This window comes from Citrus sinensis, chromosome 8 (assembly GCF_022201045.2).
Source record: "Citrus sinensis cultivar Valencia sweet orange chromosome 8, DVS_A1.0, whole genome shotgun sequence".
Taxonomy (NCBI): Eukaryota; Viridiplantae; Streptophyta; class Magnoliopsida; order Sapindales; family Rutaceae; genus Citrus; species Citrus sinensis.
The window spans coordinates 23,981,618-23,996,388 of NC_068563.1; positions in this window are offsets into that span (position 1 = coordinate 23,981,618).

Consider the following 14,771-nt stretch of genomic DNA (forward strand, 5'->3'; position numbering starts at 1 on the left):
GAGTAGGAACACACCAAACTGAGTACTTTGATGGGAACAGAATGACAAGCAGATGTGTCTGTATCTTGACCTGTTAGATGAGAAAAGAGAAAAGGCCTCGCAGAGGACGATTGAATATCAGCATAGGGTCGTGCGCTACTATAACCAGAACGTGCACATGAGCTAATTCCGAGCCAGGGACTGGATACTTAGGAAAGTGAATTAGAGCACGAGATATCCCAGCCAAGGCGTCTTTGGCTCTAATTAGGAAGGCCAGTACAGGGTAATGCGTTTAACTGGTCCAGGAGTTTACAAATTGGCATACCCAAACGGTCGAGAAGTAAAGAAATCATGGAACACGGAGCACTTAAGGAAATATTTCCAACAAGCAAGCCATTTCATATAATATTTCAATTGAGTTGTTTATGTTTAATGTAGTAATAGTTACCACATGCTTATGTTTTCCACTTTTTTGTAACTATTTAAGCATTCAGTAATGATAAGGTGATGAATTCCATTCAGACATGTCTTACCAAATTATTTCTAAGGCAAATAAAAGGTCAAATGTCTCAAAGCCTGGTCGAGGCGAGGCGAGTCAAATGTTTGCCAGAACCTGCTGTTGTGCAAATTTTAATGTACTCGCAAGCGCACGAATTTGTTGTAGTATAGACTAATGGTGACGAGTGTCGATCCCACGAGGAGGTGGATTTTAATTATATATAGAATTAATTTTGTAAATGGGTAGTTGGATTTATGGTGGAAATGATTTGGAATATGCTAATAATTAAATTAAAATGGCGAGAATAAATTCTAAAATTGGAATTGCAATTAAGAGAATAAATTGAAGAGAAAATCTATTAAATTGACGTACTTAGGTATCTGGATCCGTATCAACATGCATCATGGGCTAAATAATCCGTATTAATGTCAATTAAATCATGAGGGGGGAATCCACACCTCATGAACCACGCTCTAATCAATATGGTGCTAAGGGCTTACCGTGCCAAATAATAATAAACTTATACTAGAGAGCCGGTGTAACCAAGGCGGTATCTAGACAAGCTTATTATTATTTGTCGACGAGAAGTCAAAACATCCACAAAAACTAGAGGGGAAGAGAAAATAAATTTACCAAATTAAGCCCATGATACATGTTGAGACTTTACCTTCAACCCAAGCTTGCAAGAAAATTAGCCACTCTTAATTGAACTAGGGGCAAAATGAAAATTTATTAAAATACAAAGAAAATACAAGATGGAGAGGGAATTACAGAAAATGGATCCCAAAAATGGATTCAGAGATATCAAATTAGGGGGGAGAGGCCCCCTTTTTATAGATACATAGAGTAAATCATGGCCATCGGATTAAAACAATTTGGACGCTCAGGATTGTGCCACGTCATCAGTCAACAGTCCACGGTTTGACCACGCGGATGAACAGTAACACGGTTTGATTGAAAATAATCCTATGTGATGCATGCACCGTATGCGAGATTTTTCGTCCACTGATATGCTGCCACGTCACCATCAACAGTATATAAGAATTTTAATCCAACAGGATCGTGACACCTCATCAATCAATGCCACGTCATTGGTCCGTCTATGTGAACAGTGTCGTGAACAGTAACGTATACAATACCGTACATGTGAACAGTGTCATTTTTCCTTTTATACTCCTCCTAAGGTTTTCGACCATCCTGAGTTCAAAAGTGATGTCCGTTTTGCCATCTGATTTCTCGTTTATTGTGAAATGACTATAATGCCCCTAAAATACATAAAATACTTAATTAAAATAAAACACATGTAATTAAATCACAAGTAGGTTAAATACATAAAAGTAAGGGTTATTAGTAAGACTTGAAATGTAAAATGACGGTTTTCTCCTCTATAAATATGCATTTTCTAACACTCAACACACCCCTCAACCAGCTTATTCCTAGTCCCTAGCAAATGAAGCGAAAATAAAATTCAAATTCAAAATGATTTTTTTTTTAAAATTTAGAAACACTCGTGTTTATTCAATCAGATTAATGATAGCAATCAAATAAAAGTATAAGCATTATCTCCAGTCTAAAATAACATCACACCCACATCAACCATCCACATGAATCAGCCCAATAGACTTTGTTATAGCTACTTTCAAGAATGACATGTCAAACCCCAAAATCTCACTGGAAGTAGTGACACTCTCACAAAGAAATTAAACCCAATAAAAATAGTCACTCCAATGAATGGTAATTGAGAGAAAATAATGAAGAAGTGATATCACATGCTCTCACCAAGATGAAATAAATATGCCCTCAGCTTAAAAATAATACGATCTCAAGTCAAATAAAAACTGTTAGTCAACCCAATTTATTTATTTATTTATTTTTATATGCACCACTACATCTTTTTAGCCCATATAACTAGCTTCTACTTCAGATTATAGTTCCCTAAAATCAGGAAGGACTTTTATTAGGATGTAACGTAGGCTAGGGACATGGTTAACAAAGAAAGGAAATAAGGAAAACAAAGTGTATGTTTGAGAAAAATGCAGAGAATTTTTTTTTTTTTTTGGAAGTTGCAAGGTGGATTTCACCTATTATTGTTATTTTTATTCTTTTAAAACAACAACTTTTGTTTTGTTGTTTTTTTTTTGCCTTTTTTTTGGTATAACTTCACTGAACAACATAATTATTTACATTTTCTCAAACATAAATAGGTGATGGAACTTATAAGATATCGGGTAATACTCCAAATCGGAGAGGGTCAAGATGATAAGTTGACAAAGAAAATGTTTTTTTTTTTTAAAGGCTCAAAAGGATTAACTATGGATATTTAATAAAAGGGATGGCTAGAAAGGCTCAAACGGATCAAAGATGGCCTTTCCATTGTCTTTTAGGACTCTAAATAACCTTCCATATCTACTAGTTAGATGGGCCTCCAAATGTAGCAACACACTTTTTTTTTTTTATTAAGGGTTAACTCAAAAGAAATCTAGAGATCGTGTATACAATAATAAACTGTTAAGCTGTATAAAGAATGGGCAAAAGGGTTACTCTCCAAGAAAAATGATAGGCTCAAAAACTCACTTGGTACTTATTATGACATGTTCATTCCTTCAAGTAACTCATATATGTCTCCGACATCAACATGTAGAGTAGCAAACATAATGTAACATCACTTAAGACCAAAGATAATACAAATACTAAAATTTAAAATTAATCATGTCACCCAATGTTAAAACAAATCACACAATTTTTTTTTAAACAACATTCTACCCCCCAACCTATTCTAAACATGAAAGGAAAATATGCATGCATAAATGTGAAAATGATGCATAAAAACTAATTATAAAAGTTACACGTAAAATGATAGAAAACGAAAATGATTTTTTATTTTTTTTAAAGAAGATGCGTTTCTAGAGGAACTACACTCCATATTCAGCCATCTTCGACTCAAAAGTTGGAAAATGTATATTTATAGAGGAGAAATTAAAAAGAAGAAAAATAAACATAAACACATAATAAAGAAAAAGAAAATGTCTGAATTTTTTTAAAGTTTTTTTAAATTTTTTTTAGACGATGAAAATGCGTTTCTAGAGTCATTACACTCCATATTCAGCCATCTTCAACACAAAAAGTTAGCAACAGTTAGTTTCTACAACAAAAAATTAGTAAAAACTTAACCAAAATTCCACAATTGTCGACTATTTCCTCCCCCCAACCAGAATGAAACATTGTCCTCAATGTTTGAAATGAAAGAAGTAGAGTTTAGAAGACATCACCTGGGTGGTGCAATACAGAAGAAAATATTTACAGGTGGAGAGTTAAATCTAATTTGTACTTCTTACTGCTGCTACTATTACCATCATTATTTGGACGCTCCAACACAAAGGTCCAGGGGTCTGGCTCCGGTCTATAAGCTTGTAACAGATCAAGTAGCTCATTAGCAGTGTGAGCACAAATAAAAAGTTTTTTCACATTAGAAGGAATGAAATAGTTTTTTTATTGCATGGTTAAGAAATGCGATAAAGCCATCATAAAAGTTATTGACATTTAACAAACCGATGGGTTTCTTGTGGATGTGCAGATGAGCCCAAGATGCTAGTGTGATAAGTGCCTCTAGTGTTGCAAGATCTCCTGGAAGGAAAATAAAAGCATCAGCATGATTAAGCATTTCAGTTATTCTTTCTTGCATACCTGAGACGACTAACTCTTCTCCAGTTGATGAGTCAGACGAACTGCCCAATGGTTTTAGGACTCTTGGGATGATGCCTAACACTTGACTTCCTCTGATAAAAGCTGCTTCTGAGACCATTTTTGATAACCCTCGGTTACCTCCTCCATACACCAAGTGTAATTTTCTCGCTGCTATGCTTCGACCAAAATCTATAGTTGCCTCAACGAACTCTTTATGTTTGCCATAGGTAAATCCAGAAAGCACACAAATGTTATTGAATTGTCTATTGGGAGTAGCTGCCATTGTGATACTTCTCAAAAATAATTTGTGAGTGCTTGACAAAAAGGAAATCACATTTAAGAATCTTGGTGACAGTGGATCACAGTTGTGTATGAGGTAACATGTTAGTGTCAAATAACGCGTAAAGCACGTGGCTCGCTAGTAAAAAAGAAAACAGTAAAAGGGAAAAAGCAAACAGTAATAAGGAAAAAGCAAACAGTAATAAAATTATTAAAGACAATAATGCGCAAATAAAACAATAGTGAAATAAAATAACAGTAAAGTAAAAGGATATTTACAGGTAGTTGCGACTGTGGCTCACATCTTCCTCTGGTTTTACGTCCAGAAACTGCTTGAACGCCCTCTATGGGTCGAGGATAGGCTTCCTATCCAGTTTTCTTATAAACTGGCAAACAAGGTCGTTTATAGTCAGATTCCCGAGACTATATCGTGCATGCTCTTTCTGGAATAATGGCCATAACTGGAGAATCGCTCCTTGCACATATCCACTGGGATGCGTTTCAAGAGACAAAAGGATATCATCCAATGACTCCTTATTCAAGTCATCCCTAATGAATTGAATCTTATCTTCCCTGTTATCAGACACCATTCCTAAAGAACATGGGTTTTTATTGCAACTCATTCTGGCACACTTATGACAAGCAACAGAAATTCTTCGAGCTTGTTGTTTTCTTGCATAATTTCCTTTACCACAACCAGGCATGAATGCAATAAATTTTGGAGGTAACTCACCTGCCGATCGTACTTTAGCCTCGATTAATCAACGGATGTCAGCAGGTATATTATTCCTCATGAGTAATCGCATGCGTTCGGACCGAGCTTTATAGATCGTAAGGAGGGCATTCTGAGGAAGTGAAGGGAATCGCTTGCGAAGCTTCGCTAGAATCTCATTTTTGTCCATACTTTCGCCTCAGAATATCAGTTATTATGGGAAACTGAAGTAACCGACTTGATTGTCACGGAGTACCGTTATCTGCCACTTCACCGGGGTAACAAACTAAAGCACACAAACAGAAAAACAAATTAAAACACACAAAGAAAATTAAAATCGTCCTCTTATTGAATTTACCTCAAGCTCCAACTGGATATCGTAAACACTTCTCTCAATGTCTCTGAGTTGGCTTTCTAAACCCTCAACATAGGCTACTAATTCTGGTGGTTGTAGAGCCCAAATGCGATGTGTTTTACAAAATTGAATCTGCCTTTTGAGATGAGTTTTGACACGTTGAAGTGGTTTAAGAATGTTCAGGAGGAACGGTCTAAGTAAGGTACTCATGATTAAAAACGATAAAAGAAAACTTAATAGTTAAACAAACACACTTATGCAAAAATAATTTCAATTAGCAGAAGAATAATATAAAGAAAGAAAGAAAAAATCAAATCAACGAAAAGAAAGAAAAAAAATCAATTCAAATCTGGTGGGTCACTCAAATTTATTTCGGTTTCTTCTCCATGTGGTTGGTATTCTAGATATGGCTTTAATCTTTGACCATTAACTTTAAACGTGACACCGTTCTTTGGGTCCTTAATTTCAATTGCCCCATGTGGAAAAACAGTATGAATAATAAATGGGCCAGACCAACGAGAGCGTAACTTACCTGGGAATAGGTGCAAGCGAGAATTGAATAAAAGCACTTTCTGACCTGGAGTGAAAGATGTTCTCATAATTTGCTTGTCATGGAAGACTTTCATTCGTTGCTTGTAAATCTTGGCATTTTCGTATGCGTCATTGCGAATTTCTTCAAGTTCTGCCAGTTGTAATCTTCTTTTTGAGCTGGCTTGCTGCATGTCAAAGTTGAATTTCTTGATGGCCCAATATGCACGATGCTCAAGTTCCACAGATAGGTGGGAGGCTTTTCCATACACTAGCCTGTAGGGTGACATCCCAATCGGGGTCTTGAAAGCCGTTCTATATGCCCATAATGCATCATCAAGTCTTAATGACCAATCTTTCCTGTCTGGCCTCACCGTTTTTTCTAATATGTGCTTTATTTCTCGATTGGATATCTCAACTTGGCCACTGGTTTGCGGATGATACGGAGTTGCCACTTTGTGTGTGATTGAATACTTTGTCAAAAGAGTTTTGAATGCTTTGTTACAAAAGTGGGCACCACCATCACTGATTATCGCTCGAGGGAATCCAAAGCGTGAAACAATATTGCTTTTCAAAAATCCTATCACCACTTTGTGATCATTAGTTCTGCATGGAATTGCTTCTACCCATTTGGATACGTAGTCAACTGCAACCAATATATATTGATGGCCAAAAGAAGGGGGAAATGGTCCCATGAAGTCGATACCCCATACGTCAAAAATCTCAACCCCATTCGTTGACACCTATCACATGAAGAACAGAAAGTGTAAGCGTCTCGAAATATAGTTGGCCAATAGAAACCACATTGTAAAACTTTAGTCGCTGTTTTCTTAGCACTGAATGGCCTCCACAAGCTTGTTCATGGCAGAATGAAAGGATATTTTGAATTTCACTTTCTGGGACACATCGTCTAACAATTTGGTCTGCACAATACTTGAACAAATACGGGTCATCCCAAAAGAAATTCTTTATTTCTGAAAAGAATTTAGCCTTGTCTTGCTTGGTCCAATGCTCTGGAAGTTTACCTGTAACAAGATAATTAACTATATCAGCATACCAAGGTAATACTTCCACATTCATTAATTGTTCATCTGGAAATGACTCATTCAATGGTAATGATTCTGTAATTGTGTCAAAATGGAGACGAGAGAGGTGGTCCGCCACAACTTTCTCTGTGCCTTTCTTATCTTTGAATTCCAAGTCAAACTCCTGCAAAAGTAACACCCAACGAATTAGTCTGGCTTTTGCATCTTTCTTTGTGAGAAGATATTTAAGAGCAGCATGATCCGTGAATATAATTATTTTACAACCAATGAGATATGATCAAAATTTTTCCAATGCAAACACTACTGCTACCATTTCTTTTGCAGTAGTTGAATAGTTCAACTGTGCATCATTTAATGTCATACTAGCATAGTAAATAACGTGGGGAATTCGATCAACTCTTTGTCCTAATACTGCTCCTACTGCATAATCAGATGCATCACACATGAGTTCAAATGGTAAGCTCCAGTTCGGGGCTTGAATGATGAGTGATGATGTCAACAACTGTTTTAATTTTTGAAACGCCATAAGACATGAATCATTAAAGATAAAAGGTACATCCTTAGCAAGTAAATTGCATAAGGGTCTAGAAACTTTGCTAAAATCTTTAATGAAACGTCTATAGAAACCAGCATGCCCAAGGAAAGATCTTACTTCTCTGACTGTTTTGGGTGGAGGAAGATTAGAAATGAGATCCATCTTGGCTTTGTCAACCTCAATACCTTTGCTCGAAATGATGTGACCGAGAACAATACCTTGTTTTACCATAAAATGGCATTTCTCCCAATTTAAGACCAAGTTCTTCTTGACACATCTCTGCAGAACTAGTGTTAGATGATGTAAACATTGATCAAATGAGTCACCAAAGACAGAAAAATCATCCATAAAGACTTCAAGGAATCATTCAACCATATCAGAAAAAATGCTCAACATGCATCGTTGAAATGTAGCAGGTGCATTGCATAATCCAAATGGCATTCTCCTATATGCAAATGTGCCAAAAGGGCAAGTGAAAGTAGTTTTCTCTTGATCTTTTGGTGCTATGGGAATCTGATTATATCCTGAGTAGCCATCTAGAAAGCAATAAAATTCATGGCCTGCTAATCTATCAAGCATTTGATCAATAAATGGTAAAGGAAAATGGTCTTTACGTGTGACAGAATTCAACTTCCTATAATCAATACATACACGCCATCCTGTAGTTACTCTAGTGGGTATCAATTTATTATCAGCATTGGTAACTACTGTGACTCCTGACTTTTTAGGGACAACTTGTACAAGACTGACCCATGAACTATCAGAAATGGGGTAAATGATACCAGCATCTAATAGCTTAAGGACTTCTGTTCTAACAACTTCTTTCATATTAGGATTTAACCGACGTTGCATTTCCCTAGTAGATTTAGCATTTTCATCAAGGTGAATGTAATGCATGCAGTCTATTGGGTTTATACCTTTTATGTCTGCTATGGTCCATCCTAATGCCCCTTTATGCTTTTTCAAAACATCCAACAACTTACCTTTTTGTTCGTCATTTAGGGATGATGAGATGATTACCGGCAGAGTACTTTCTTCTCCCAAAAATGCATATTCCAGAGTGTTGGGCAATGATTTGAGCTCGAGTTTCGGTGGTGATTCTGATGATGGAATGAGTTGCTTATCTGATGGTGCTAATTGCTCAACTCTTGACTTCTATTTATTAGTGTCCAAGGATGGTGCGGAGTCAAGCAGGGCGTTGACCTCATCGACTGATCTGTCAATATCAAAATCCAAACCAAAGTGAGTTAAACATGTTTGTAAAGGATCATCACTAAGGTTTGAAACAAAAGTATCATCAACTAATGCTTCAATTAAATCCACATCAACAATTCCATCATCTGCACTGTGAGGTTGTTTGGCAATGTTGAAAATGTTTAGCTCTATAGTCATGTTGCCGAAGGACAACTGCATATTTCCAGTCCTGCATTGAATGTGAGCATCCGCAGTTGCCAAGAAAGGTCGGCCTAGGATAATGGGGATGTGCTTCCTTGAATCCTGTATTGGTTGAGTGTCAATTACAATAAAATCAACAGGAAAATAAAACTTGTCTACCTGGATAAGCACGTCCTCCACAATACCACGAGGTATTTTCGTGGACCGATCTGCAAGCTGTAACACCACTGGAGTTGGGTGTAATTCTCCCAGTCCAAGTTTCACGAATACTGAATAAGGCAACAGATTTACACTAGCTCCTAAATCTAACAAAGCATTCTCAATTGTGTGGTTCCCTATACTACATGAGATAGTGGGGGAGCCTGGGTCTTTGCATTTTAAAGGAATTTTATGTTGGAGTATAGAACTAACATTTTTTGTTAAAAATGCCTTCTTTTGAACATGCATATTTCTCTTTTTAGTACAAAGGTCTTTAAGAAACTTGGCATAAGATGGAACTTGTTTAATAGCATCAAGCAAAGGGATGTTAACACTTACCTGTTTGAAGATTTCAAGAATCTCACCTGTGGATTTTTCCTTTTTTCCTTTAGCTAACCTCTGAGGAAATGGAGCTTTCGGAACATATTCTCGTGGGTTGGTTTCTTCTTTCTCCTCCGGTGATGAGTCATCAACATTCACAGGTACAATTTGATTTTCTTTTGTCACCGGCATCTCCACTTTGTTGTCGACTTCTTTTCCTTTTCGCAAGGTCATGACGGCTTTGACCTCTCCATGCTGCTGTGGTGAACTGGTACTTGCTTCATGCACTCCTTTAGGGTTAGGCACTGGTTGACTTGGAAACTTACCTTTCTCAACGGTCATTGCCAAGGTCTGAACTGAAGAAGCAAGTTGTCCCACCATCTTCTCGAGGCTTGAAACTGATTGGGCTTGTGAGTTGAAACCCACTCTCAATTCATTTCGTAGTCCATCAATGGTGCGGTTCTGTTGCTCAATCGTAGAGTGAGTAAGATTCTTGAGATTCTGAAATGAATCCTCCCATGGTCTAGGTTGAGAGTAGTTCTGGTTCTGATTGTATGGTCTGAATGGTGGCTGAGAGGCTTAAGGATTTTGAGGAATTCGTTGCATTGGTGGAGTTGCTGGTCCATTCTGTTGGAGTCCTTGAGACCATGAAAAATTGGAGTGGTCTCTCCATCCAAGGTTATATGTGTTGGAGTATGGGTTGTAATTAGATGGTTTTCTCATTACACCTATGGCGTTGGCTTGATTTGAGTATGAGTCATGGTCATGTGGCTCTGTTGATTTAGCAGTCGATAACGATGCTATTTGTCGAGAGAGACCTTCAATTATCGCTTTGACTTCTTTAATTTCTGAACTTGACTCGCCAATGTGAACCTCATTTACTCCCTTAATTCTTCTACTATTCCTGAGTGATCGACTCCGTTGTTGGGAATTATCCGCTTGTCGCTGGAAGAATTCCCAAATCTCTGATGCACTTTTTGACATTAGCTCTCCTCCACTTGTTGCCATTAGCCATTCTTGCACATTTGGTAGTAATCCCTCCAAAAAGTATTGGCATTGGTGCCATTTCTCATACCCATGATGTGGACACTTCAAGAGTAACCCATTGAATCTCTCCCATGTTTCGAAAAATTGCTCGTCCTCTCTCTGGGTAAACTCCGAGATTTCCCTGCAAATAGCATTAGTTTTATGCACTGGGAAATATTTATTCAAAAATTTAGTTACCATTTGTTCCCATGATGAAATGCTATTGGCAGGCAATGTATTAAGCCATGAACGAGCTCTATCCTTTAAAAAAAATGGGAATAATCTGAGTTTAACATCATCGTCTGAAAAAATTTCATATTTAAAAATTTGACAAATGGCATGAAAATCATTCAGATGATTATATGAGTCCTCATTTTCTAGGCCATAAAATGTGGGGAGACAATTTAGCACACTAGGTTTTAATTCAAAGCTCCTAGCAGCTACATTTGGGTATCTTATACATGATGTGCTCAAATTTGCTAAAGGACTGAAATAATCCTTAAATGGCCTCTCATGTGGTTGCAAATCCATTTTATTTTTTACTTGTTTGTGTGTGCGAAGTGTTTTCTCAAGTTCAAGGTCTATAGGTTCAAGATTGGGTAATAATGACATTTGACCATGCATGCAAAACAAATAAAATAAAAAATAAAGATGGGAACAAAATAAATAAAAATAAAGAAGAGGGAGAAATTACGATACTAACCTTATTGCGCTATTACAAACTTTCTATAAAAATACACAAAAACAAATACGTGAAATAAATTAACTAAAAAGAAATTAATAAGATAAAAAAAATTACAAAGAAAAATAAATTGAAAATTAAATTACAGAATTTTAAAGAAGAGAAAAAGAAAAGAAATACTAACCTTTAAATGTAGATTCATTTTTTTTTTCTTTTTCTTTTTTTTTAATAATAAAAAAAATACAAGAAAACAAATAAAAGAAATTATTCACAAAAATTAATTCTATGAATTAAAATTACTTACCTCCCCGGCAACGGTGTCAAAAACTTGTTGTGCAAATTTTAATGTACTCGCAAGCGCACGAATCTGTTGTAGTATAGACTAATGGTGACGAGTGTCGATCCCACGAGGAGGTGGATTTTAATTATATATAGAATTAATTTTGTAAATGGGTAGTTGGATTTATGGTGGAAATGATTTGGAATATGCTAATAATTAAATTAAAATGGCGAGAATAAATTCTAAAATTGGAATTGCAATTGAGAGAATAAATTGAAGAGAAAATCTATTAAATTGACGTACTTGGGTATCTGGATCCGTATCAACATGCATCATGGGCTAAATAATCCGTATTAATGTCAATTAAATCATGAGGGGGGAATCCACACCTCATGAACCACGCTCTAATCAATATGGTGCTAAGGGCTTACCGTACCAAATAATAATAAACTTCTACTAGAGAGCCGGTGTAACCAAGACGGTATCTAGACAAGCTTATTATTATTTGTCGACGAGAAGTCAAAACATCCACAAAAACTAGAGGGGAAGAGAAAATAAATTTACCAAATTAAGCCCATGACACATGTTGAAACTTTACCATCAACCCAAGCTTGCAAGAAAATTAGCCACTCTTAATTGAACTAGGGGCAAAATGAAAATTTATTAAAATACGAAGAAAATACAAGATGGAGAGGGAATTACAGAAAATGGATCCCAAAAATGGATTCAGAGATATCAAATTAGGGGGGAGAGGCCCCCTTTTTATAGATACATAGAGTAAATCATGGCCATCGGATTAAAAATAGTTTGGACGCTCAGGATTGCGCCACGTCATCAGTCAACAGTCCACGGTTTGACCACGTGGATGAACAGTAACACGGTTTGATTGAAAATAATCATGTGTGATGCATGCACCGCATGCGAGATTTTTCGTCCACTGATATGCTGCCACGTCACCATCAACAGTATATAAGAATTTTAGTCCAACAGGATCGTGACACCTCATCAGTCAATGCCACATCATCGGTCCGTCTATGTGAACAGTAACGTATACAGTACCGTACACGTGAATAGTACCGTACATGTGAACAGTGCCATTTTTCCTTTTATGCTCCTCCTAAGGTTTTCGACCGTCCTGAGTTCAAAAGTGATGTCCGTTTTGCCATCTGATTTCTCGTTTATTGTGAAATGACTATAATGCCCCTAAAATACATAAAATACTTAATTAAAATAAAACACATGTAATTAAATCACAAGTAGGTTAAATACATAAAAATAAGGGTTGTTAGTAAGACTTGAAATGTAAAATGACGGTTTTCTCCTCTATAAATATGCATTTTCTAACACTCAACACCTGCTCTGTCAAGCGAGGACGAGTAGGCAAAACTTGCAAAAATTATTTCTAAGGCAAGTAAAGGCTAAATAGGCTCGAAGCCTGTCGAGATGATACAAGTTAAAAGTTTGCCTTAACCTGCTCTGCTAGGCAAGAATGAGCAGGCAAAGTTTACCAAAATTATTCCAGGGCAAATGAGGGCTTAAAAGACTCACAACCTTCTCGAGGCAGAGCAGGCAAAAAATTGGTAAAAAATCTATTCTATCAAACGAAGATGAGCGGACAAAGCCCATGAAATAATCATTAGGGCCAACAATAAGTTTTAGAATATCGGAGTTGGTAAAGAAGTTAAACATTCAGAAGACAAAACAACAATTCATACAAGTCTTCTTGAGCAAAGTATTAAAATGAAAAGTAGAAAACAGAATTTATAAATGTTTCAAAATATGTGAACAAATGAAAGTTTGCAGTTCAAACATGAAATAAAATTCATGGATTTTGGGAGGAAGGCTCAACTACTTCTGCAAGGGAGGAATCAACAATCATAGCCGAGGAAGGATTAGTGATCCCAACAAGGGCAAGGGCTACCTCCACAGCTGCATCTGGCGTTTTGTCCCTTATTCCTTTTTCCTACTCTCAGCACCCGGAGGAGTCCCATCTTGGCCTTTGTTTGGTTGATTTTGCTAAGCCATATACTTGTTTACACTTGCTTCAAGCTTGTCTATCTTCAGCTTTGGATATTCCTTCTTAAGGACAGACATAATGCAGTTATAGCTAAAAGCAAGCCTAGAGTCGTACTCCTCATCCATCCGGTCCTCCATGTTATTGACCTTATCTTTCAACTTAGTTATAAGCAATTTCAAAGATTTAATTTGCTCTTCATGCGCTGATTTCTGAGTATCTCACTCACTTCATGCAATGTCAAGATCAGATTCCATCTCTACAACCTCACGATCGAGTTGAATGGACTTGGACTCAGTGAGAGCAATTTTCTCCTCAAGGTCTAGAATCTGCTTATGCAGTTCAAGCAATCGCTCCTTTGAACGATCAGTTGCCTCAACTTTTTTTCTTCAAGTCTTAAATCTCTACTTGTCATCTCTTCTTATGGCGAGAAGCCTTGAACTTATAATAAGAGGCTGTTGTAGCGGGCTAAAAGGTAGTTTTTTGGATGGAGCCTCCCATCTCAGTAAGGGTTATACCCTCAAACTCTTTTACAAACGTGAACCCCATCACCCTGGCATATTCCCTTTGGTATATGGCCAAGTAATTGTTTTGGTCTCGGGATAGAGGTGACGAAGTTCGGTTGGTAGAAGGGGTAGCACTCTCGGGGTCTTCTAGCGAGATTTTTCACCACCACCCTTTTAGGCCGGAGAGGGCGGCAGAGTTGGTGGAGGAGCGCTGGTCGGGGTGACGTTGCTCTTCTTTTGTGGGGTAGGGGCAAAGTCGCCTGAACCACGAGCATGTTTCCTTGCCATGGCACCAAGGATCTTGTTATCTATCCCCGTAGCTATATCGATTAGGTGGGACTCGATGAGACTTGTTGACGTCAAAAGGCTTTTGCACGTACAAGCGTTGACTAGGGCAGTCTGAACTTTGAGTAACAATTCCTCCTTGATGTTGTAAATCATGCTCCAATAATCTAAAAAACACAGTAAATGGTAAGAATGAAGGCATGAGGCGTGAAAAATAATAAATGACCTGGGGTGCAAAAACGCGTGGGGACATGAATACTACCGCCACCCAATTGAATCACCTGACCCTAGTTTCCCTCATCAAAGAAGAATTTGGTCTTCCATTTTTTACATGAGGTAGGAAAGTCTGTGATGGATTTTCTCTTTGTAGAGCTCGACATGAAATAATACCAGCCCACGTCTTTTGGGTTGTTTCTTAGTTGATGTAAATTCTTTATTTCATCAGTG